Genomic DNA, 26510 nt, shown 5'->3' on the forward strand with positions numbered 1-26510 from the left:
GGAAAATTCAGGGTGATCTCTTTATTTCAGTCATTACAGGACAGCAAACATCCTTAAAATAAAAAAAAAAAAAAATTGTAAAAAGAAAAATTTGTTCTTAGGAATGATTAATTAAAATGTTTTTATCAACTTAAAATCAGCATTTGTGGCCCCTTTACCATCCATAAGAACCTGAATCAGCTCATTCCTTTCCCTTGGAGGATTGATTCCCTTCTGAGAACTCCCAGAGAGCCACGAAAGTGAATTTTGGGCTTTGTAATTAAGATACTTTGAGTTATTTCTGATTTGTCAACATGACTGATGAAAGAGTTTACGCATTTCTTTTCCTTTCACCGATAAACTCCTGCACGTGGAGGCATTCTGGGGGCTTTGTGGGTGTCAGTCTGCAGAGTGCCAGCCTGCAGATTTCACTGCTGGAGCAGTGCCTGGGGAGATCCCCTTCAGGCTGAGCACCCACGTGTTTTGTTTTCTGGAAAACTCCAGGCTAATTCAGCCTGGGGTGTCGAGCCTGTTGAAAATAGCTGGTGATAAACAGTGTTGTAACAAACCTACACAATAAACATTAATAATACCTTGCAGGATGTTTTATTTCCCATGCATCTGAGAAATACCTGCTGAGTGATCTAGCTCACATTTCAGTAGATAATCATCCCCCCCCACCGCCAGTTTTAGAAAAAGTAACTAATGAATTGGTGGCTTAGGTCGGTTTTGTGGCTTAGAAGTTCAGGCTGTGCATTTCTCTCCATCACAACCTCATTATATCCCACAGCTGCCTCTGGCCTAGTTCAGATAAACAGTGTTAACTTGTATTTCACCCCAAACCCTGCGTGCACAGGCTGTGCTGCCTTTCCCTTGCGCAGGTGAATTTACCAAGGTAAATCCTTTCCCTGCAGGCGGCTGTCCCTCGGGAGAGCTGATGGGCACTATAGGAGTGCCCCATGATCCCTGGGTTTTCAGGAGCAATTTTGAGTGGACTCACCTTCTTGTGAGAACATCATTTTCTAAGGACATGCTGTCTTTTGGTAGGATTTTGAAATGGTGCTCCCATAGTTCTAAGAAGCTTTTCACCAAGATCTTCCTGCTTCTCTAGGAAGGCAAAGGCCACTTTATCCTCCTCTCTTTCTATTACTCACTTGTTTTGACTGGTATTATCGCTCTTCCTGATTTTTTTTCCTGTTTCCATGATCTTTCTGCCTCTTTGATTTCCTGCAAACCTAGTAGAGCTCATGGATCAGTTTCAAAGCCATCAAATACGGACCTCCTGGGCTCCTCACAGGAGGGCCAATGTTCAGGCCACAATACCTGATGGTGTCACATTGCCCACTCCTGTCCCTGCTGAGATGTGCAGCTGGAGCTCCCCTCTCTGCCCTTTTGTTTTGACTCCTCCATAAAAGCAAGCTGATTATTTCAACTTGTAATAGCTATACCCGTGTCCTATGGACAGGCTAATACCAGGTATCTGTACAGGCTTACATTATCTCTTCATTCATAGTGCAGAAAATGTGAAGAAATGTATGGGTTTTTTTTTTTTTCCTGTCAACCTGTAGTGCTTTGGTTCAGTACCTGGTTTGAGGCCTTGTTTGCTGTTTGAACTACTCCATTTGGGTTTTTAGTGTTTTATTGAAAGCATGCCATCAGAACAGTGTAGTCAAGTGTTTCCAAACTTTCCCAATTACGTAGAGAATAATCACTGTGCCGAACCACCAGGCAGCTTTCTTATCATACGTGTGTTTTTTCCCTTTGATTACAGTCTTGCTGAAAGACAGCGTTTAGGCAAACATTCCTCTTTGTGTTCCCTGGGATGGGCTGTCAGTTTGTTAGGCTTCCAGCAGTCCTGTTTATTCACGTGTGTCTTTGGAAGAGTTGCGACACAGCAGGCCCATTTTGCCTTTGTTAACTGCTAAACAATTAGAAAATAATTTATGGCTTTGCTTTTGCTTTTGAATCTCCTAAGAAAATGATGGCATATTCTTACCCCATGAGCTACAGCTCTGAGCCCTTTGCATCAGAGAGAAGCTGTTCCTCATCTGTGTTGGCACAGCATTGGGGCACTCTGCTGATGGTTGGGCCATTTGGCTGTTACTTAGAATTAAATGAATAATGAATTTTCCCATTCATCCAGAACCGGGTAAGTGTTAGAAGTGATGTATGTGTTAGATCCCTGCCTGGGAGCAGCGGTGTGACTGAAGAATTGAATGCAGTTCAGGCAGGCTGGAGTATCCATGAGTGTGTGGGATCATTAGTACTTCAGGGTCCATCTGCCTCTCACTAGCAGGCAGTTGTGTCTAACAAGCAACTGAGGTTTTATCCTAACCCAGGAAAACATTTGTGTTGTGTATATGGAATTAGCACCTGGGTTTATTGATCATCTAATGGTGTTTTCTTGGGCTGTTTAAACTGTTCAAGGTTAATTAAAAAAAAGGAATGGCCAGCACAGGGACCTGATTGTTAATCTGAGTATGACTGTGCAGAAGTAACTTCTTTATGCACTGAAATTGGTTTATAAGCTTTTTCTAGATTGCTTTCCCTCCACCCCCTGCTCTGTGCCTGGCATTTTTTTCCCAGCTTGACATAAATATTTGGCTAAGGCTAAAGGGATGAACAGAATTACATACTATCAGCAGAATTAGAGGGGGAAAAAAGGTTATTCTGCCAATCACATCATGCGCTGGGTAGAGCAAAGACTTGACTTAATGCATCTTATTGTATTTGGCATATGCTAAGCAGGATGAGGATCCAGTGGGTGCGGGTCATCGCCCACTGCCAGTTTCCCAGGCTTTGGGAGAGCCCTCCATCCAGGAGTTTCAGCGAGCTGCGGGCTGGAACGAGCGGCATGTGTCGGTACCCGCTCTGCAATGTGACCTCTGCTGCATTCCCCCGGCTCATTCCTGGCATAACTTGGCTTCTCCATCCCCACCCCCTGTCCTGGCTGGTTCATGGTCAGGCTGGAGAACCGTGGTAACCCCAGAGCCAGACCTGAGGCCTGCTGAACCGAGCTCAGGGTCTGAGCCCACCAGGGCACAGCAGGAATGCTGTGACAGGAGGGGATGGCACCTGGAACAGACTCATCCTGTGACTGATGTGCTAAACATCAGCACTGCTGTCCCAGCAACACAGCCAAGCTTTAGACATCAGCAGTCTTTACCATGCAAAGATACTTAACCTTGTTAAGGGTAGGGTAACCTCTTCCAGAGTAATTTAAACAGAAAAAGAAATCTGTAATGCTGGAGTAAGTGTAAATTACTGGGTTATGTGTCTGTAAGTGTGACCTTTGGACTGCAGCAAAGTGTCTAACAGGCAAGACCTTTTGCCTTGGGTTTTCTTCTAGAGTGTGCTCATCAGCCTGAGAACAGCTGCTGGTACGAGATATAATTAAGGTTTAATTGGAGATGTCCATTAGGAGAATAGAGTGAGGAACGCTGGGAGAAAATCAAGAGAATAAACTGTGAAGGTTGAAAAGAAGAAGAAAGTTTAAAGAATACTAAACTGAGAAATGGGAGCTGATGCAATATTGGTGCAATGGAGGAGGAAAAGAAAGGGCCGAGGAGCCACACTGGAGCCAGAGGGCATTAGAACAGCTGAGCTGGAAGAGCAGATCTCAGAAGTACAACTGCCTGAATTATTCTGGGATGGGAGAATAGGAGCTGAGGAACATCAGGGCATGAATTTGAAGAGCTTGGAAGTGAAAATAAGTGGGTTTTAGATGGCAGAAGTATAAATGTTGAAGGGCATGAGGTCTCTTGGGGTGAAACAATGAAATGGAAGGTCTTTTGCTGGAGGGCCCTGCAGTTCTTGGAGAATGGATTGTAATGGTTCTGCCCCAATGGATGGGAGTGGGTGTTGAATTACTAGCAAAATGCCTTTTCTTCAAAATATCATTGTTAATCTCTCTTAGTGTCACTGCTTTGTTCAAATAGGAGTTTACAGCCCTTGCTTTTGTCTTGTCAGTGTTTCTGAGGGAGTTGTTTATGTCAAGCACATGGCAGTGGCACAAGAGAGGTGAATTGCTCTTCCAGTGGTTGGTGTCACTGGTGCTGCTCTGGGACAGCACCACCAAACATCACAACTCAAAAGCTCTGCAGCCAACCCAATGTTCCAGAGCCCTGCTTAGCAGAGCAGTTTCTCCTGGTGGAATTGTAGGAGTGAGAAAACCTTGGGGTGTACTCCCTACAGGATCAGAGGCATCAGGGAACGCATTGGATTGTCCTTGGCTGTGCAGGAAGTCCAGACCGGGATGAACTGAAGGTTGATGGCCATTATGGATTGCCTGGGATGTTTCGCCCTATAAATTCTAGCCAAAATGAAAATAGTTCCTTTAAACAAAATATTTAGGCAGGCTCTATTTAAACATCCCCTGCAGTTTCCTTTCTTTTATATGACTTGCCTAAGTAAGTTTGAAATTCTGCTGTTGAAAATGGAAAACTCCACATTGGCAGTTTCCACTGAATTTTCAAAACGTGAGCACGTGAACTCAGTGCCTTCAGATTTTCATCGCGCCCTTTAGCAGGGTTGCTCCAAGCTCTTTATGGAGGGAAGTGCCTTTTCCTAAGAACCGGGGAATGTTTGAAATGTTGAGAACAGATTTAGTATCTTTTGATGAGAAGGTTAGCCTGGTGCTTAGAGCAAAGTCCTGGGAGCTGTAAAAGTGCAGGGCTATTACGCCAGCGGAGCCAACTGACTTTCCTCTCTGTATGACCTCCAGCAAGTCCTCAGACCTCTTTGCATATCATTCAACTCAGCTGGAAAACCTAAGTAAACAGTAGGAACCTTGCTTCAAGCCAGAAGCCTCAACTGACTGGGTTATTCTGGGGAAATGGAATAAGTCGTGAATTAGAATCAGGTAAACAACATGTAGATTGGATTGCTTTAAAGAGAAAATAATTTTGTAAATGTCCAAAACCACTTTAATTTGGCTTAGTTTGAATGGGTGGAGTGATTGCTTTGTCCTGCTTTACAGTAAAGGGAAAAAAAATCTACTTACAGTTTCTGTTCTCATCAGACTGTTTACAGTGTCTGAAGGAATAGAATTAATCAATATTTCTGTTAGACACATCTTTGGGCCCTATGCCACATGCACACATTTTTAAACCCTTCAATCTTGTATCATTTATGGAGATGGTTTTGTCAGAAATAGTACTGTAAATAATTTATTCTGCTGCCAGTGCTTTTCTAAAGGTCTCTAGGCATGAGACAAGATTTCCTCCAGGAGCTGTAAAGCTTCCAGATCAGTTTGCTATGGCAGAAGGATTTATTTTTTTGAGAGAGACAAGAAGGATGGTGGAAATGATGGGTTATTTTAGGGAGTGGCTGGCGACTGTTTCTTTTTTGTCATTTTTAGGATCTAGAGTAGAGCAATTAGTAAAGTGGAATCATTGTTTTGTGTCTTCTGTGGGACAAACTGGGTTCCTTGGTGCTCCCAACCTCCTGAATCCACAGATCTCCCTGTCTGTGTCAATGCCCTGCAGTGTGGGTCTGATGGATTCCCTGCGGCTGTGCCATCCAGCTCTGGTGCTGGAAGCAGCCAAGGGGCAGTTAAATTGTTTTCTGAACCTGTTTTCAGCCCTGGCATTGAAGGTGTGTTGTGCTGTAACAAATACCAGGCTGCAGCCTGGCAGACTCTGGTTTTCACTGCATTGCGCAGACTCCAGTTTGCAGATTTGATGTTTTCCTCTCTCAGGTAATGCTGTTTTTTTTTTTTTTTTTAACTACACTGTCAGTTGCAGGGGAAATGTGGCACTGTCTTCCCTTTGTACTGTTCAGAGCAATTCCTTTGTGGGTGGCTGGTGAATCCAGGCCCATTGCAGCTGGGCCTGCCAGCCTGGAACAGAAGACGGTAATCTGTCAAACTTCTGTAACTTCTGAGACGGGAAACTTTGTTGATTGAAGAGAAAACCCTATAGCAGGCCTAAGTAAACATCAGCTGTGTGCTGGGAGGCTTGCAAGAAAGTCACTACCTCCAATTTACTCCTGAAAATCTTCCCAGGTCTTTAACATTGTCTTGGAATTCCAGGTAATGAATAGAGAGTGCAAAGAAAATCCCATGTAAACTCACTTGGTTTACTCCCCGAATAAACTAGAAGGCAAGTTTCTAACAGGAAAGCAGGCACAGGTAGCCTAAATTATCTCCAAGCTTCAGGGCTTGATGACCCTTATGGGTCCCTTCCAATTCAGAATATTCTGTGATTCTGTGATTTACTGCAAGTTTAGACCCAGAGAGCTGATGTAGCTTTAATGATGGTGCATCAAAGCTCTTTCTAAAGCACTGACAGCAGTTGTCAAGAGACTACTTGGGTATCACGTGCTCCGTCACTGTGCTCTGATGGTCTCTGCTCTCTGGATATTGTCTGTATATAAGCAGTAACCCACAAAGATTGGTTGTTGTTGTTGATGTAAATCTTGGTAGTTCCTGGCAATGCCCTTCCCTGTCTTTACTCACCTTCAGTTACACGTACAGAAATCAACATCTTCAAATGAATTAAGATTACAAGCAGTTTCAAAGAGAAACTGTGGCGTTTTGCTTGGAGGAGTAACAAGAAGAACAGCCTGACTACTGTTGTAGTGCAGACGGCTACTTACGGGTATGGGATGAAACAAATCGATCCTGTACTTCCTATATGGATCACAATGTGCTTGATGCAGCTGAGGAGTCTCCCATCCCTGTGGGTGCAATGGTACTGCAGTTTGCTAACAGCTTCACCAGCCAGGCTCCAGCTTGATTAATAGATGAATCCTCAAATGCCTGCTTTGCGTAGATGTATGTACTCTTAAAAATTGCCTTTCTGTAGTGCTTTGGGAAAACACTAAGCATAATAGTTAAAAATAACTTGTATCACTTCATGGCAGGTATAAAACATTGTATTTTGACTCAAACTGCAGATTAAAGTGGGAGGCTGTGTCTTTCCTTCTTTTTTGTTTTACAGCCCCCAAGGTGGCTGTTTCACATGAAACAGTGTCACCAGGCTTTGTTGTCAGTGATTTTTGTGCTTCAAAGGAAAGGATCAGAAACTGAATCCACCAGTTCTTATACTGACAGAACAAACCTCGCAGTATTTGAAGTTTCCTTCCGAGATAATTTTTTTTTTCCCATGGCTTATTTTGGTTTAGTTGCACGATCTATCCCGACATTTCCCTCAGTGTACTGGGATGTTTCGGGACAGTGGATTTTTGGTTGTCTTGCTCCAGCTGATGGTGTGTTTGCAGCGCTGCTGACCTCGTGCAGCCGTTCGGAGCTCTGCCACTTGGTGACAGTCTTTTAAAATAAAATCATCACCACTAAAGGGAAGTTTTGAGCTCAACTGACCAGTGTGTGTTTCTCCACCAGCAAATCTCAAGAGTGAAGAAGGCTGGGCTACAGGGATTTATCTGCATGTGAAGTAGAGTGCAGGGACTCAGCTCCTCAATGCCAGTTTGCTCTAAATACCAGATTATCACTTCTCATTAAATCACTCCCTGGAATATCACCTGCTGGTAGGACTTTTTTGTGGAGCAGTCAAACGCAGTAAATGGCAGGTCTCCATCGCTGCAATGTATCTCAGGTTGTCACCAGAGGTGACACATATCCACACTTTCACACCTTGTGAGCAGCCTTTTAAAGGCTGTTCAGGCTACGCTGCTCATCTTTCCGTGGAAAGGCACAATCCTGGTGCTGGTGAGGTTTTTGCTAATTTATTCTAGACAGTGAATCTGTTAGCTGGACTTTTTTCAAGTGAAGAAAATATGTTTCAGGCAGGTTTCCTGCGTAGTGTCTGCGTGGTAGCTGGTCCATACCTAATAACCTGCAGCCAAATTTAATCCAGGAAAAGCAGGAAAAGCTCTGTCAATCTTCCTGCATAGTAGAAGCTGGTCAGACAAGCATTTATGTTGTACTGGACTAACCACAGAATATCTTCATTGAATCATTCCACTTTATCTTCTCTTTCCACTCAGATCTGGCAAAATTCTCCCAGAATGTCAGAGCAGTAGAAGAAAATAAAAAATTAAGTTTGCTCTTTTTGTGCTGCTCTATGGCAACACTTTGCCTGTTGAAACATTCATGAACCCATCTAGTATTAAGCTATTTTAGTGGATTTCATGCTGCTGGTGCCAGGAGAACCTTTCTAGTAGCTATAGTCCTGAAGCAAATCAGTAATCTCAAGAATTTGGGATGAGTTTTCTTGGGTTCTGAAATCTGGTGTGCTGCAAAGTGAGATAATTTCTGCTGTGTTCAGTTCAGTGCAGAATTGTGGAGGTACCTAGTAAAGTCAAAGCTCTAGTGCTTTTCACAGAATTATGGAATTGCTGAGGTTGGAAAAGCCCTCCAAGATCAAGTACAACCGTTAACCCCGCACTGCTGAGGCCACAGCTAAACCATGTCCCTTTTAGTGGTTCTTTTATTAATTTGAAGCTATATCCCAGGATTATAAAACAGACAGAAAGAAAACCTGGTAAGGGCCAATTTCCTCTAGAATAAACCCACTTAATGGAGTTGCTGAAGGCAACAGAGAGATTTTGATGTTGGGCCTGCTCCTCGCCTAATGCAAACTTCGATTAAAACATTACAGTGGAAGTTTCCTTGTTGTATTTTGCCTGTTTCTTAAATCTCCAGGGTGGGAACACTGGGGTTACAGAAAATGATTTTCCATTTTCAGCATCATGAATAGCACAGAGCTGTTTCTGAGCTGTGTGACCGGGGACTGCAGGTACTTGCACAGCACTGGCTGGGTGAGCGAGATTTCCCTTAGCTGAGGGCAGGTGAGCAGGAGAAATCCTGTTTTGGAAACCACAACAACATTCCCCTTAGGTTTCCATCTTGCTCACTTCCGGACAAAAAGTCATTCCCACGACAAACTCTGAGGGATTCTTGCTTTTGTGCGACCTGAGCTGCAGCAGCCTGTCCGGGTGGTGTGGGTGTGTGCTGGCTGTCTCTGACACGGGAGGACAGCAGGCTCTCTAAGCCGTCTTTCTGTCTCCAGCAGCAGTAGATCCCCTGTCTGGGCATCTTCAGACAGCATCAGCTCTCACATTCTGATTCTTAATGGTCTGGAGAGGATGGAAGTAGGAGGAGGGGGCAGAAATCTTCTATATTTGCAATTTTGACATGGCAGCAGTGGTAGAACTTGGTTTTTATGCTCTGTGTTTAAGGCAGGGCATGGTTCCCTTCTGTAAATTCTCTGATGTAAAGAGAAACACTCAGAAGATAGATCTTTCTTACTGCAGGTGTAGGATGCTTTAGGGTTACCTTGTTAAGCTCTGAGTTTCCTACACAATACAGTGTATTTCTGAGAGCTCTGGATCGGCAGCACCAAGGGTCTGACCCTCTTGCAGTAGGCGGGTACCTTGTTTTGGATTGTGTAACTAATTAGTTTGGGACACATGGCACAGAAACATAGCCAGAGGACAATATACTGGATTATTTAGATAGCTTGATGTGCCAGGGAGATGAATTTTGTCTCCATTCCTTTCAATCTCGCTCATTTGGAGCAGGGGAGCAGCTTCAGCAGCTCAGAGCTGGCCTGTTCCAGCTGCCCCAGAAGAACTCTTGGTTGTGTCAACACTGGAAACTCAACTCTCTTGGAGCCCAGGTCATGAAGGATAGCATGAGGCTGTTTTCTCTGAGTTCTTTCCCTTTTCTGCAATTCCTGAAATATTAATCAGCCTTTTTGAAATAACTGCCATGGTTTTCCAACCAGGGGTGTCCGTGAAGCAGCGCTGGCCACGATGACACTGCTTGGCACGAGTGGCCGCCAGGTGAGTGAAAGTTGATCTGGAGCCGTGGAGCGAGTGGAAATAATGTGGCCCAGGACATGTGTATGCAATTTGTGCAGATGATTCAAGTGAGAGCCATGGCAACTGAGATAAACAGAGGGAAAGATACTGGAAAACCAGCAGTGGCTTCATTTTAATAGCGCAGCCTTGATTCCAGACAGCTCAGATGTTTACTAGAAGAGCTCCATCTTCCTGCATCTCTTCCTCCCCACCACCCCCATTGCTCTGCATGCACTTAGTCATGAGATCAGATGGCTGCCTGGATGAAGCACTGCAGGCCAAATTCCACTCTTCCTACTTGAGCAAAAAAAGCCATCGCCTGTCTTCAAATTTGGGCTGCAGAATTTCTCTCCCTGTTTGCACACCCATGTTTCAAAACACCCTCATAAAAATATATCTTAGAGCTTCCCATAGAACAAAATGAACTTTCTGAAGGTGTTGCGGATTATTTGGCCTAGTGCTGAGCTTGGGATGTCCTTTTGCTAGAGGTGAAACTACTGGGCGAGCTCAAAGCCTGTGCTTGTCTAAAGGTAATGTCTAGAATGGAGAGAGTGGAGTGGAGCACCTCAGGATTAAAGCACACCACTGCCGCTCTTCCCGTGTGAAGTCAGAGTGAAGCTGGCTGATCTGTGGCTGTTGAATAACAAACAGCTCTTGAGAAGATCAAGCCCATCTCCTGTGCCAGGGCTCCATCGCGGGCTTGGCAGCGGGGCCGTGCTGGTGTGTGGGCTTTGGGCAGGAGAAACCTCAGGCTGCAAGTGGAAACAACCCAGCGAGAGCAGCAGGCGCCTCGTGCTGTTCCGCCGGGAGAGGATTGGGAACGGGGACCTGAGTTCTGTCTCCAAGTAAACGATCCTGTGCTTGCTGCCCGCGGTTGTGTAATCTGGCGTAGGGCTGCAGTTTGGGTATGTGCTTGTCCCAAATCCACCCCCCAGGGGAGCTGCTGGTGATTCACCTCTCTGCATCACAATTCCTGACGCTTTTCTGATCGCTGTCCTTAGTGTGTCCTTGGTTCACGGGCTGCCAATCCAGTCTGATTGGAAGAAAAGAGCTTTCAAGCAGTTTAAAAGTTTGCCAATTTCCTACACCAATGCATTAATCCGCGTCAAGACTCTGTGGCTCGTTTCTTTTCTCTGTTGCTTTAAGAGTGAACCAGAAGACACAAAAAAATTAGCAAAAGAAATTTAGTTAGCTGTAGAAACGTGATAAATGACCAGTAATTTGACTGTGAGCAAAAGCATTCCTTGTGTGCAGTTTTCAGTTCACAGTTTGTAAAACAGAGTGTGTTTGTGTGTTTTAGAAAATCTGCTCTTTTTGTTAAGAACTGGCAGGATCCTCAAGCCTCTGTCTTTCCAAGATAGTGCAAATACTAATTAAAAAGTCTATATCTAAATAAAGTTGTTTGCATATATTAACACTAGATATCTTTTTCACATATGGTTTAACATAAAACTCCCAATTCTGTACAGAGAATGTGAAGCTTTGTATACGTTTTGTTGTTGTTGTTGTGGTTTTTTGGGTGTTTTTTTTTTTTTTTAAATGAATGACTGAAAATAAGGAGCCAAGCAAGTTCTACAGGTACCCTCCAAGTCCTCGTTTTGCAGTATGAATGGAGCCGGGGCACAGATTTCTGAACTCTTGGCCCATGTGAAGCCATCCTGCATTTCTTAGCACGTACATACTCCAGTCCTGCTGCCTGCTCTTCTGGTGGCTCCACGCTCCTCATGTGCTCCATATTCTTGGTCTCAGGTATTGCAGTGTTTGTGATAACACGTCAGTCTGCAGTGAGAGGAAATGAATGTCAGGTGCTCCCTGTGAGGCAGGAATCAGGAACCCTCTGCTAGCAAAAGGTTTTTGCCTTTCTGCTCTAGAGAGTGAAGTGTGAACAGGTTTGTCTTAGATGTTTATCTTCCTTAACTTGGCTTGAATGGAATGAGCAGGCTCTCCAGCAAGGAGGCCTTTTCCCTAGGATGTGTGTTACCAACGTTAGTGGAGATGATAAAACAAGACACTCATCTTTCTCTCTGAATTTGTTCTCCACTTCATTATTCAGTTTTACATTTTTATGTCACTTCCAGTTCTCTTATCATGGTGAAATCTTTCAGAGTGGATAAAAGCTGAAGGCTACAAGCAGAAACCAGAATTTTTCAGCTGCCTTTGCTATCAAGCTGCAAACATCAGTCAGAAGCCCAGTGTTTATTTTGCTTTTGTTACCATTCCTGTAGGAAAAAAAATGTACATAAAAGGGCTGTTTGCTGACTTGCAGTAATTGGGAGAACACAAAGAGCTGAGTGCAGGGATTCAGAAAGAAGAGAAACAGAGTTCAGTCTTGAGTCATGGAAAATGCTTTTCCCAATCCAGGTTTTTTTGCATGCATCTCTCCCCGTGGTGGTTTCAGGTCTCTTCACAGAGTCCACCCACGAGCATGTGTGCTTAACCTGTTGGACTGTTCCCTAAACATTCCCTCCTGGAACAGATTTTCTCTTCATTTATCTAGCTGCCCTTGCTTGGAAGGTAGATCTGAGAAACTGGGAATCGGCTTGGAAAATTTAGTGTGAATTTGAATTTTCAGGGTGCTTTGAAAAGGGTGCAGCTTGAGAGCAGAGGTTTGCTCTCAATAATAGAACTGGAACCACAATCCCATGGGAGTAGGGGCAGAGTCAAAGGAAGTGATGGACCAGTGCTCGTAGGTGTTCTGTCAGGACCAAAATATTTTCCACAGGATTCAGAGTGGAAACTTATGCTTTCCTAGAAGTATTCCCGGGGAGAAGTGCCAGTGATTAATCTGTTTGCAATAAGGATAGGAACCGAAGTTTACCCCCTGCTTCATGGGGTGATGCCTGCTCGGGAAGAGCACCTAATTTCCATGGTTCTTTGGTGGCCACTTTCTGCCTGGAAATGTTGGAGCCTGTTTTGAAGCTGTGCAGAAGAGCATGCTTGCGTCATCCAGAAAATGCAGTGAGTCAGTGGAGTCCTGAGGGAGCTGTAACGGCTCAAACAGAAACTTGGAAAATGAAATGGGGATGGATTTAAAGATACAGCATTTGTGGCTGCTGCTCTGTTTAGAGATGGTCTGCACTCAGCAGAGGCATTGGTGAGGAAGGGGTTCAGGAAGGACTTTGCTGCTGTAAAAGACAAGTGGAGCTTTATGAGTGATCCACCCGGGACAGGGTGTGGGACTGGAAGAGGGTGTTAAGCAAGTTCTCCTTGTCATTATACTCAGTAATTTGGTATTCAGGGAATCTCCATGAATTCTTCATTGATATGAGTATTTTGGTATGTTAATGAATAACTTATGGGGATGGACAGGAAGGAAGGTGGGGGCAGCCTCTTGGTTTGGCCCCTACTCCTCCTTTTTCCTTAACGTTTTCAACCGCCTTCAGATTTGGGATGGTTTCCACAGCATTACGAGCTGTGTGTTGCTGCAGTGCAGCTGTGTTGGGATTGCTCTTGGCCCAGCTCTTATGGCCCAGGAGATGTCCCAGGTCCTGTCAGGGAACCCAGTGCGGTTTGTAAGGATGTGCCCAGGTCCTTGCTGGGCTGTGTCACCACCGTGGGGAGGTTTGCTGGCAGAGGATACTGCTCTTTCTCTTTGTGTCCACCCACAGCTAGACAAAGTGGATATGGGATCCCTCCTTCCTCCAAACCCAGCAGTGATCCACAGCAGAACATTTCAGAGATTAGGTGTACTCTCCTTAAAATGCTTTCAGGAGATGAAATGGTTAAGGTCTGTCATGATACTGTTGGTGTGTTGGTTGTTTTATTTGAAAGCTTTCAGGGGTGTGAACCACTGTAGTGTTTGGGTGCCTCATACCCACAGATGAATTCATCTTTATGGTCTGTTTCTAGAGGGAAAAAGTACAAAGACAAGAAGGAAAAGTGGCCTAGCAGTGAAGTCGAAGACAGTGTCTTGTGCTTAAATATTTCCCATTGGTTCTGCTTCATAATCAAGAGCCTGTTTTCCTCATTTACCAGACCAGCAAAACGAGGCTGTTCCTCCCAGCAGATGTAGTAGAACACAGCAAAAAATCCTGAAAAATCTCCCCTCCAGGTAGGCTCTTTCCCTGCTGGGACAGAGTAACTTGAGGTGATGAATTTTGTTGGTTTATCTAAGCAGGGCAGGGTAGGAGGCGTCAAAGTGAGCTGGCCCTTTACAGGTAAGATGAACCTCCAGAGTGACTTTTCTGGAAATAAAATAACAAGTTTCTAGGGAGCCAATAATGAAGAAAAATGAGAAAACTTGGCTTTTCCCATTCATTTGGGTTTTTTTGAGCAGGGGCAGCTCAGTCCCTGGGCTCCCTCAGAGCTATTCCGACACTTTATTATCAAGGATATAAAAGCATTTTGTGACTGTGATGTGTATGCACCTCAGCACCACAGTTTAACTGTTTGATTCAGACCAGGAAAGCTTCGTTAGTTCATGTTGATTGAAGAGTGATACGGTCCCCAGCCATCCTAATGCAAATTGATGACTCATTTATATCTTTAGAGTTGAATTTAAATTTCTATAAAATTTTAGACTTAGGCAAGTAATTGCATTACAGTTCTGTGGCTTCTGTGAAAAATCTATTTTTTTTTTACACATAAGGCCATATTTCAAACCTGTGACCTCATTCCCATAAAGCAAAGCTATTTCATTACATCATAGCTGTGCAATTTGCCTTCTGATAACTGGCATAGACATTTATGTTGGATCCATTAAATACTGGTCCACCTAAAGAGCTGGCAGGCATTAACATGTTAGCATGTAAATATTAATTTTAAAAAAAAATTAGAAATTGGTATTCTTTTGGCCTTCTTGCTGGCAGTTTTGTTGAAAACAAATGAATTGTAGTTTTCCCTTCCATCATCATCCTTCTTGGTTTCCAGAAAAAATGATTAACGAGCTTTAGCCTCTGCAGCTGCAACATTTGATTGCAGTCTGACTTCACTAGTGATGAATACGGAAATATTTCTGCAGTTAATGGGATGTTATCAATTCCATAGCAGGTGACTAAGACCATACTCAGATGTAGTTGTTGCAACAGGCAGGATCTTTGGCACTTTACCCCTTTCTATAGTGATACCAGTTCACACTTTATATTAAATAAAGACTTGAGGGAGCTTAGTGTCCAAGATCTGCTCCATTCCCTTTGCTTTGGAGGAGCTTAGTGCCCAAGATCTGCTCTGTTCCCTTTTCTTTGAGGCACTGAGGTTCCCCTGCTGCTCTGATTAAAGTTCAGTTTCAGATAAGTTGGATGGATTTAGGGTGGGAAAGGATCAACACGTATCTGAAACAGTACAATGTGTCAATCTCATACAAGATGCCCATTTATAGGCTCCACATAAATGTCAAATATTTTATCTTAGTGTTTATCCTTAGCAGTGGTCAACCATCTTTGAAACCCCCTGAGTTCCAGCACTAGTGATCCATGCTGAAATGACTTAAAGCACATATTTTGTGGCTCTGCAGCTTTAAATTGCCTTTTTTTTTTTTCCTTCTCTGAGCCTCTTCTGTTTGTCACCTCTGTTTTGCCAGCAAATCTTGTGAAAGCATCATCCCTTGTGATTCAGATCAAATGACTGTCTGGCAGCAGGACAGGACCCTCCTGTGGGGAGCAATCCAAGGCCAGACCCCCGCCCTGGACCCTTCACTGCTTGGGGAGAGGATGCTCAGTACATGGGATTGAGCAAACCTTCCTCCCAGCACACTGGGAGAGAGCAGCACCAAGATTAACAGGAATATTTTCTTGGCACGCTCAGCTAGGGAGCTGTGGAGTTAAATTCCTTCCTCAGGCTTTGCCCCCTTGGTAACACCTCCAACACACTGATTATTCATGTTAAAAACAAAAACAACAAAGGGATAATTGCCCAAAATTTTGTAAAATGGCTATTTCTGCACATTCAGCCTCAGATGGCGTTTGACCCTTAATACAGATGGTTTCACTTAATGTATTTTGTTTAAACAATCCCTGTTCCTGGAAGTGGTTTCAGAATAGGCTGTTCCTCATTGCCGCTCATGTTTGCTTTTTCTTATGATATTATAAGAAGCTTGAAGAGAGTGGATTCAGAAAAGGGCAGTAATCAGTGTTCACAGGCATTTGTGGAAGCTTTTGTATTTTCCAATTAATACGATGTTGACTCCTCAAGCTTTCAGGACTGAAGTGGTTTGGAGGACTTTTGTCCTCAGGCTGTCGAGCTCCCCATGCTTGTGTTGTTCCTCTGCCTGTGCTAAGAGACCCCAGGGAGTCCCAGCACATTTCTGTGGAACAGCTTTTCACCTGGGATACCTGCTTTTCCTCCCAGGATAGGCTTCTTGGTGCTCCATCACACAGAAACCTCCTTTCTCTTGGACGCAAACAAAGTGTTTCTGTGCAAGGGGAGAAAAAAAATTGTCTGTTGTGCTTGGAACTATCTCCTTTTCACGTCTGTTAGAATTTCTGCATGTGCAGACGTTTCACAGGTGGTGCAGGGTGTGTTGGTGATACTGAGCACACCCTGAGCGAGCTGTGAAAAGCCTCCCTCAAATTCAACGTCAGGAATCTAAAAATCCTGCCCTGTGCCACAGCCAGGAGAGGCAGCCCCACTTGATGGAAAGAATGTGAGTGCCCTTGAAGTACACGGGAAGTGTGGTTTCTAAGCTGGAAGCTGGTGTGGTGGGTGTGTTACTGAATGTTTCACGTTTGTGTAGTACCTTCTAGTGGTGGGTCCCATGGCTGGGACCTCATTTTTAGTTTGAAGGTTTGTAGTACATTTGGGGAAAAAAAAATGAGATGCTAAGTCAGGTAATTGTTTGTCTACAGTGATTGGTGAAATCTGAAGGAGAGCTGGAAATAAAATTATGGCATGTCTGTTCATATGATGAAGCAGAATAGTTAATTTTCCCTTATTTTATTTCTTTATTTTTCCTAAAATTATTTTTTTCTTAAAATCCAGGCCCTGTTTGAGGGGTTGACAGTGTAAGCAAAAGTGACCCAAGCTATCATCGTGTCTTTCCAAAACAATAACCTGCTAATCCTCCCAGTGACCTTGTGATGTCCTTTATAAACACTTCAGGTAGAATTAAAAAATGATAGATCACATGGTCTCTCTGAGGTTTTTCCATTTTATTAATGGTGTGTTACATGGCTTAAAGTCCTTTTGTGTCACCTCCTCAACATCCTCTATTGTCCTTGCAGTGCCGTTGCTTCTTCCCCCTTGACTCCAGGGCTGCTGAAGATTTCTAGTCCTGATTCTTTCTATGAATGTTCCTCTGCTTTAAGATTAATTTCAAAATAGGTTCTCCTGGCACCCTGACTGCTGTATGTGTGGGAGAGAGGGATTAGGAGAACACAGCAGCTCTTTCACCACCTGAAAATCCTCTGGTCACGCTGAACTTGCAAAGACTGAGCTGAACCAAGGAAGGGAGGAAATCAGGACGTGTGGCCTAACAAAAACTGGTTCGTTGACTTTTGCTCTGGGTATTCCCACCTGTTGTCAGCTCAAGCCAGAGCCTTCCTTCTCTGATGTTCCAGGCTGCTTTTGTTAGTTCATTATTTTTTGGTCTTTATTCTTGTAGTAATTCAATATGACATCTCTGACTTGGCTGGGCAGGCAGAGGAGCTTGCATATCGCTGGCTTGAGACCTCAGTACGGACTGGCAATCAATGAGAAATAGGAAAAGCTGTGAGTTAAATTACAGAGTTGTGGTATCTTCTGTCTGGAACTTCGTGGAACAACCCCAGAATCAGGAGAGGCTTAGAGTGGAGCTGCAGAGGCACTTATTACTCCAGAAGGTTTCTTACCAAGCTGTGTTTCCTGGTACTGTTGTCTGTATTGCAGCACTGCTGCATATCTGGGTATCTGTCAGCTCTCTAGGAATTTGAGGCATTGCATTCCCTAGATCCAGACTGGAGTGCAGCCAGTTACTCGAGGCTGGATGAAGTACTCCCATTTCAGGTGGAAGCACGTCTCCCAGCACCGAATAACTGTGGTCTCTTTGAGGGTCTCTGAATGATTGATGAAGTCCATCTATAGCTGGTCCAGTTCTATATTCATATTTATTTCTTTGGGATTTGTTTGTAGCTCTCTCAGTAGGAAAGGTTGGTGAGATTAAGCTGTTTATACAACTTGTCAATACAGATGGTCTACTCAGTATTCTGAATTAAGCAACAGCTTTGCTGGCCCCCTCATGACGTTAATGATGCACTGTTAATTGTGTGAACACACACTGATGAGACTCTTCACATCCTTGACCTGGGTCACCACATGGTTGTGTGAGAACCAGTGGCAGCAAGAGGAAGAAGATGGGAAAGGTGGGAGCCAGGCACTCTGTGTTTAGATGGGGTTAACTGGTTGAAGACCCTCACTCTGCGTCAGCAGGATTTCTTCCCAGCTCATCTCAGTGTGTGTCTGTGCACTTTCCTGCTTCCTGCCCTGCTGCTCCATTGTGCAAGTTTTCAGAGCAGTCACAGGTATTTTAGTTCTGTGTTTGTTTGTTTGTTTAAATATTTGTGCACATCACCAAGATCCTCTTCTCTCCCTGAACAGTGAAGCGACTCAGCTGAGCCTGACATGAAAGAAGTGTCTAGCTCAGCCTTTGGAGCAGGGTGGGATGGCTTGGAGGGTGCCAGTGGTTGTTATTCCTTGATCCTTGGCACTTCGCCCTATTTTCTGTCTGGTATGTGGGCAGACAGAATCAGCTGAAAACCTCAAGACCACATGTAACAGATCTGCTCTGGGAATGGCTCTGATTAATGATGGGCAGGTAAAGAGGGAGTGAACAGAGAGGAACTTCTGGGGTTTCTGGAGATCAGTAGCACTGATTTCTTTTTTACTCCTTCCTTTATCTTTCCACTTTGTGCCTGGAAAGGCAGAAAACATGCAGAGGAATTGCACAGTCTTGTGTCATTTTCTAATTCTGTACTCAGATATGATATGCATGATTAAGCATACCAAAAAACCTCATCCTGAAAGAGCTTAGCTTAAGAACTTTTTCCCCTTACGAATTCAGCATCAGTCTTTTGCTTTGTCTTAATGGTGCAACCTAGGGAGAATGTTCCCTTGCTTTAAAAAAAAAAAAAAATCCAAATTAAAATGCTTCTTCCAATGTGTTTTTCTGTTTAGGTATTGGAAAAGGGTGTTCAGCCTTTGTGAGAGTTTAGCACTTGAACTGCCTCTGTCCATGCTCAGCAGTGCATGAGTGGAGACCCTTTTCCTGCATCCCTGCTCCAGCTGGGCCAGGACAGAGGTGTATATATACATTTTGCTTTTGTCTTTCCTCATGGTGAAGTAGCTTATTTCTGTCTGAAGTTTCTTCCTGTCGGCCCCAGCCTTCACAGGGAAAAATACTGGTCCTGCCTTTATGTCATAGTCCCAGCAGGACTCTCAAAACTTCTTATATTGTGTCCTGACAACAAAATGAAATGCTGAACTGTTTGGAGGGGACCACTGCTGCAGGCAGTTCTAATTAACTGGAAGCTTTTCCTTTCTGGGAGCATATATTTACTTTCTTACACTGGGAATAATAAGCAATTAGTACTATGGAGCACCAGGCACTTACCTGCACATCTGAGGGAGGCTGAGAGTAGATCCTGAGGGTGGATAAGTAGAGTAATTCAAATCAAGTGACTGTAGATGGCTTTATATAGTGGGTTTTATGCTTATATGGATGCTTTTTTATTTCTATAGTTACAAAGGGCTTCTACTACTTTCTCAAAATAATATGTATTCCCCTGTGGATGAATTAGTGACGTCTGGAATTCCTGAGCAGAAGGCACTGGAGTTTGGGGCTTTGGGTTGGGTTTTTGAGGGGTTTTTTCCCTTGGTTTTAAAAAAATATTTAATTTAAAAGAAGGGGGAAAAAGCACACTCATTGCAGTGTCAAAATACCTGAGTTGTAAAGGTTTCTGCCCGCTGATATTGATAGTGTTCAAAGGCACTAACTGTCTAGGATTAGATTCCTAGAGAAAAATGATCTCTGCAATCAAATTTATCCTATTCTCTTGCGGCTTTGTGCATGTTACTTGAATTTTTCTGCATTTCAGTAAATTAGGATAATCTTTGCTGAATTCAGTGCTGAGAAAGCTGAGGTGAGTGAGTACAGAAATGATGTGTGGCTGGGAAGGGAACCTTTCACCTGCCCTGGAATGGCTGTGAAAATGTTAATACTGCTGGGAGACCTCCTTTGTGTAATCAACTTCAAGGCAAAGGAGTTGAATCGCTCCCGGGTCTGATGGATTATTTGTTTATTTGTGCATCATTATTTGCTCTGCGTGGCTTTTAGCCATTTGCTTTTCAAGTCCTTTGGCGATTCCCACACCTGTGGCAGCAGCAGGACACGTCCATAGATCCGAGCCCCAGCCTCAACTCTTTCTTTGTGGGAGAGAAAACCCAACACAACCACTTCGCCCGGGTGGGGAGAGCCGGCGGGAGAAAGGAGCTCCAGCTGCTCCCAGCACTGGAATTCCACAGCTGATGCACAGGAGGTTTTCCACGTTGGCCCAGGGGCTCAGGACAGCTCGGTGTTCCCGCAGTGGGGATGGCGAGGTGCGGGCGTGGATCAGGCGTGTGTTTACAGCCAGCCCTGGATAAACCTCTCCTCCTCCACGTTCTGCCTAATCCCCGCTGGGTCTCATGCGGCAGTGGTTCAGTAATACTTGTTTTCTTTTCTTCGTCTCCCCTTCCACCCCCTCCTCATGTGTAATTTGATCTCCGAGGCCTGCTCTTCTGCTTTGGCAGATTTTTCAGCTCTTGAATGGAAGAAATTAACCACTTAGTTACTGCCAGGACTAACCCCTGTTCACTGGTCCCTCTGGCTCTTCCTGCGGTTGTGCTCGTACTGAGACAAGAGAAGCCCACAAAGTCATCAGCTCTGAGCTGCCCGTTTTAACCTCTTCTCTTACCTTTACTTTTTCATCTGCATTTCCTCGCCTTTTCATTTAAAAGAAATACGGAAATGCTCCCACTCAAGATCTGAGTCAGTATTTGGCAAAGGTATCTCTCTAAAATTTGTTTTCTGATCCTTTCCAAGCATGTATGTTTTCTGATTGTGTCCTGGCTGTCTGTGATTCCTCCCTTCTCTGGGCTGGCAGAAAATACTGAACTTCAGCAGGATCCCTAAACTGATGGAATTCTACCTAATGCACAGGAACTTCCAGTCCCTGCTCCCTCTTTCACAACCTTGATAAACTGCCTGGACAATGGAAGTTTAGTCATTAATAGTCAGTAGGAATTTATGCAATTTTTGTGTCTTTAAGGTATGCTGCTATTTTTTTTTCAGATCAGAAAAGTGCAAGAAGCTGCTTTTCTTTTTTCTTTTCTTTTTTTTTTTTTCTTTGCCTGCAGATGTTTCAAAAAGCATTCAGTAAAAGAGGCCCAAAACCTTTTCAGAGATGGGTGATGAGCCCCTTTGGACTTGAATTTAACCTTGCAGGCTTCAAATGCTAATACTCCAAGCAATTCCCTGCAGAGCTCATGACCCATCTTGTGTTTTAACATGAGTACAGTGAATACAGATCATCATTGCAGGAATTTAGTAGTTTGTAGACATATCACCATTGAAAGAATTTAGTAGTACCTTCTGCCTTGTTACTACCTTAAAAAAATAAGGATTCTGCTCTGTTGCTTGAAAGGAATTTCAAATAGTTGAACATTCCATCTCTGAAATCCCACCACTTCCCAGCCACCTCCTTCACTCATGAAAATTGCAAATAACAAACATCTGTTAAATCAAGGAGAAAAACCAACAAATGCACATGCTTTATTGCAAAATCCTTGGCTTTTCCGTTGATGTGTACAGTGGACTCTTTGTAACCTGGCTTTTCTTGGGGTTTTTTTTGAAGTTTCTACTGATGAGAGTGGGACTTAGTAAGTCCAAGTACCAGAAGTGTTTAATATCTCCCTGTAAGTGCAGATACCTCTCTGTGCTCTTGCAGGGCTATTCCAGCTGTGCTGGATGGTGACTGAAGGAAGAAAAACACTCTTTGCCCTCAGGTGCTAACTTGCCTTTGTTCAAATTCATGTGTGTGTTTTGGTTTTTTTTTATTTATTTACAATAATACAAATTGTAGAATGGTCAGAGTAGTAGCAAGAAGCTTTTATTTTTAACATGCTGTTTTAACTACCTGTTGTAAACATGTCAGCTGGATTTTGAGAAGAGCTTAAACAGGAAGGTAGAACGGTGGTCTCTAAAAATGGTTTGTGTGTGAATTGGAAAAGGAGAGGCAGAGGTTTTTACATAAAAAGATGGAAGAGAGACACTGGCAGCACTGGTGGAATGGTTCCAAGTTAGGGCAGTGGTGGAGAAAGGCTGGCATTTACACACACCTCTGGCACAAAGGTTCATCTGGGCAGTGATAAAACCACTCCAGCCCTGTTATCTGGGTGTGCATTCCTAATGCCAGTGGTATTATGGATCCCTAGAGCTCACCAAATAATTGGTAGCTGTAGATCCCTCAGCATCCTGGTCGCTTGGGCTTTCTCCTGCGGTGTGTGAACACACTGGGAGATTTTACCAGGCTGATGTAGAGCACATTCTGTGTGAAAATACCAGCAAGGGCTTTGCTCACTCTCTCCTCATTACGTGGTAGATATTACTAATAAATCCCAAATGTCATTGCCTTCTTGTATAGTGCTGTCATAGCCAAGGAAGTGAAGAACCTTGGAGTATCCTGGAAGACTTGTTTTCACTTGTCCTTCGGAGTAGCCACAAGGTGTCTGAACAATCACTTGAGACTAAGTGGTGATCGACTCAGGAGACAGTTGTTTAAATCTGAGCTGGTTTTTAACTGGCTGGGTATGAGATGTGCACTCACCTCCAACCCTGCCAACCTTGGGCTCCCCTTCTGCTGTGCTTTCTTTGGCAGAAGGAATTTCTCTACCATAAAAAAGCTCTCATGACTCAACGTGCTTGACTCACTCAAGTTGTTGTATTCACTGCAAACAGCTCTACAAGACTCCACCAGAGTTGTGCTGCACGTGCCAAGAAGGACGAGTTGAGTAGCCAGCATTTGAAAGCTGCTAGTCGTGTCTATCTGACAGACAGCACTATCTTCCTAAACATTTGGCACTTTGTGTCTAAGAGTGGATGAAGTTGTTTAACGGTGGAGGATCTGAAAATCCAAAGGAAAACTGGAACCTGTCAGACAAAGCAGGACTAACCCCCAGAAAACAGGGAATGCTGCATTTGCTGTCGGATCAAAGCCCAGCTTTGTTACAGCTGCATCTATAGCACATGCTGCGGTCATTCATGGATTTCAACATAGGTTTCTTTGATTATTTGCATATACACATACACACACGCTTTTTTTTTATCAGGTAACGGTGTTAGGATGTGTTATTCCAGTATGTGAAAAATGCCATCAGAAGAGAGCTATGTGGCATGGGAGTGTTCTGTGGCATGGATGTATTTTTAATCCTAAAGACAGTGACCTATGAATGCCCCAAATCACATGTAATCTTACCACATACGAAGAAAAATGCATCTTATGAATTACGTGTCTACATTCTGTTGCTCTAGAGACAAAAAAACTGTTTTACAGCTGGCACTGAATTAGTCTTTATCACCTGCGGGGAAATTCTCAACTGCATTTATAGAAGAGAAAGATAAGGCACAGGTAACTTCAACTGTAAGCAAGAATTGGCTCTTTCTGTGGCAGACTTCTTTACTCCTTTGCTTTAACCACTAGTTTGTGATACTTCTGTTTCAAGTGACTTTTCCCATCCCAAATCAGCTGAATGTGCCTATCAAAAATGCCCATACTTTGAGACTTGAAATTCTGTTAACTTTCCATGTTTCAGAAGAGGATTTTAAAACAAAATTAAGCTCAGATTTTAAATGGATGACAAACACTCAAGCTGTTTTTAACGGTATCGCAACAAAATTCACTCCAGCTGCTAACATGTGAGATCATGCCAAAACTCACTTTCTGTTCATGGAGTCCAGTCCTTTCGCTGCTGCTGTCATGTGTGTGTGTGTGTGATCATTCTCTTTTGGGTAAAAATCTGTCCTCAAATTCTGGGTAGCATTAAGAACATAACGAATAAATATCTGTCTGCTAGAAGCAGCTCAAACAAAGGCCGTTGGCTAAATAGGTTTATGCTCTTGTAGGAGCATGAACAATAAAGGCTAATGGATACTGGATTGCATTAATGAGAGCAGAGCCAGCAGGTCGAGGGAAGTGATTATTTCCCTCTTTTTGGCTCTTGTGAAGCCACATCTGGAGCTCCTTCCCCTGTAGCAGATGCCGAGACCCTGGAGGGAGCCTGGCGGGGGCTGGAGCCGGCGCTGCCCCCTGGGGCCGAGGGAGAGAGGGGATGGAAGGGGTCCCAGAGCTTTCATAACCACCCAACTGGTGGCTGGAAAGACTCTTCTTAGTGGTGCACAGTGAAAGGAGGAGAAGCAACACTTAAAACTTGCAACAAGGGAAAGCTGGGTAGGTATGAGAGGATAAAAAGTGTTTAACTGCCCAGCAGACTCGGTTAAAGTTTAGCTGCATAGAGCCTGGAAAATCCTGATGTAGGGAGATAGCCTCCCTCAGAGCAGGAGCTGGAACTGGAGCCCTTCTGAGCCTGCTCCCAACCAAATTGTTTTGTCATTCTGCAGCAGAGAGCCTGAGTTGAAGGTTGCATCAGTCACTGTAGTCCAGAAATCTACACATATTTTATGGCTGATCTTGTTCTGAGATGTGTACATGACAAACAGATGTGAGAGGGATTAATAGCTGACAGCAGTAAGAGTGGCAGAGGTTGTGTGACACTACCAGTATGGCTTTTATTTCTGTATCACAAGTTAATTTCATGGCATTCAGGAATGGCAGAGGGTATTTGCTCCAAGTATTTACAGCCCAGTTTGCCATGACACAAAAGAGGAAACGTTGAAGGATGATGTTTGTAGCACAGGGACCACACAAGCGTGTCTGCCTGGAAGCATAAAGGGAATTAATTTGTTTATCTACAGAGGAAGTTATCCCGGATAGCTCTTTGTGTTTAACTCCCCAAGTGGACGTGTTTCTCCTACAGTGAGGTTCTTCTGCAAGCGGGTTAATTTAATTTGAGATGAGGCATTCTTCTTCAGGAATAAGAACCCCAGGGGTTCATCAGAAATGTAATCCGCATTAATTCTGCTGGCACTCATTGTATTAACCTTAATTGTAGTGGCTGGGTGGTGTTCATGGGGGGCAGCCTTTGTACTGAGGGGAATGCTTTGGGGATTCTGTGTTCCTCCAGCTGCAAGAGAAGTGGGATAGGGATGGGGATGCTCGTCTCATGGAAAAGAAGTTGCGTGCAGGGTGCTTGGTCTGCTCTTAAAACTTCATTTCATCCCAGTTCCCTAAACATGACACTGGGCTAAAACATGTGAGGACTGAGCTCCTCCTGTGATTTATGTAACCTTTCTCCTCCAGATCTGTGTTTAACTCCTTTTTTTTTTTTTTCTCTCTCCCCCAGTGCAGTTGCACACAAGCTCCCAGTTAGGCAGGCAAGGAACAAGTAGAGAAGTGTTGGTTTCTCTTAAAACTCTGGTGCTTCCACAAAATAGAAATTCTCCAGAAGTGGAGAGAGAATGGGATAGAGTGGGCAGAACTGTATTGTTGTTTTCCCAATGGCCATGCAGGCTGCCAGCAGTGGGGATGGGAGCCTCAGCTCTTTGCTGAACTGTCTGAATCGAGGAAATGTTGAAGTTCTCTACCTGCTTTCTGGTGTATTAAATGGGGAATATCCATATTTATGTTTTCTGAGAAAAAGGTGAAAGCACTTTGAACATCACGCTGTTCTTACTGTTATTTCTTTGCTAGAAATGTGACTTGTGGTATTAAAAAAAAAAAGCAAATGCTCTTATTGCAGTTCAGTATGGGCTGAGAGATCAAGGATTTTTTTTTTCCCAGCTGTCTTTCATGTTTTCACCCCATGGAACAGAAGACTGAGGCAAAGTGATGCTGTAAAATAATGTTTAAAGAGTCTGAGCAATGTTTGCTGTTTCGGAGACACAGACCTCAGATGCTGGAAGCATGCAGAGTTTCCCCTAAAGTATTCAATGTTTGAAAACGTTGGAGGGCAAAAGAGCACAAGCACTAGTCAGAAACCTTGCCAAAATAAACTGTCAGATGTGAAGGCAAGTTTTCAGGGACAAAAATGAAGATATGCTGCTCTGTTGACTCTGTGCGTGACACACCAAGGGCTCCACACATTGTGGCGTGGTTTGTGCTGGGATCAGCTTCCCAGGCCGTTTTCCCCAAGCTCTGTGTTTTGTACCCTTAATGAACTCTGCACCCCTGAGCACCTCTTGCTCCAGGCAGCAGAAGCGCCCCAAGCTTTTGGGGGTGAAAGGGGATTTTTAGGTGGAAATAATGCAGTTATATACATACCCAATATGTATACTCTCTCCTTTAGAGAGAGACATAGGTAGGTGGATAGATAATATATATATATATAACAAAAATGACTTTTGTTTAAATGGGACACACACAATAGTGCCAGAAAACAATCTATAAAAAATGCATAAGCAGAGAGCATTAATTGCTGTGTAGCCTTGAGAAACATGCAGGGAAAGGGCACAGTTTGCATGGAAAAAGACTACTAGATTGTGGAAGAGTGAAAACTTTTGGGCCCTTGTGCCACAGGAGCAGCAAGTCACCGCGTTAGCCGAAACCTGAATGCCTGTGCCTGTAATTAGCGCAGAGATGCTGAGGCAGGATCCCCGGGCAGGAGCTGCAGCTCCCCCGCCGTTTTTGTGCCGGGTTACAGAGGAGCATCGCTCTGGGCTTGTGTCCTCTCCCCGCCGCCGGCGCGGTGTCGGAGCAGCCCCTCGG

At 44.0% G+C, this 26510-nt stretch overlaps 1 protein-coding gene across 1 annotated transcript in view; it reads left to right on the top strand.

The window, feature by feature from the left end:
- ABL1 (ABL proto-oncogene 1, non-receptor tyrosine kinase) overlaps nucleotides 1-26510 on the top strand; it is a 78379-nt gene that overhangs the window by 18655 nt on the left and 33214 nt on the right. The window lies entirely within an intron of this gene.

This window comes from Chamaea fasciata, unplaced genomic scaffold, assembly GCF_029207755.1.
Source record: "Chamaea fasciata isolate MVZ Bird 193981 ecotype frontalis unplaced genomic scaffold, bChaFas1.0.hap1 SCAF_20, whole genome shotgun sequence".
Classification (NCBI taxonomy): Eukaryota; Metazoa; Chordata; class Aves; order Passeriformes; family Sylviidae; genus Chamaea; species Chamaea fasciata.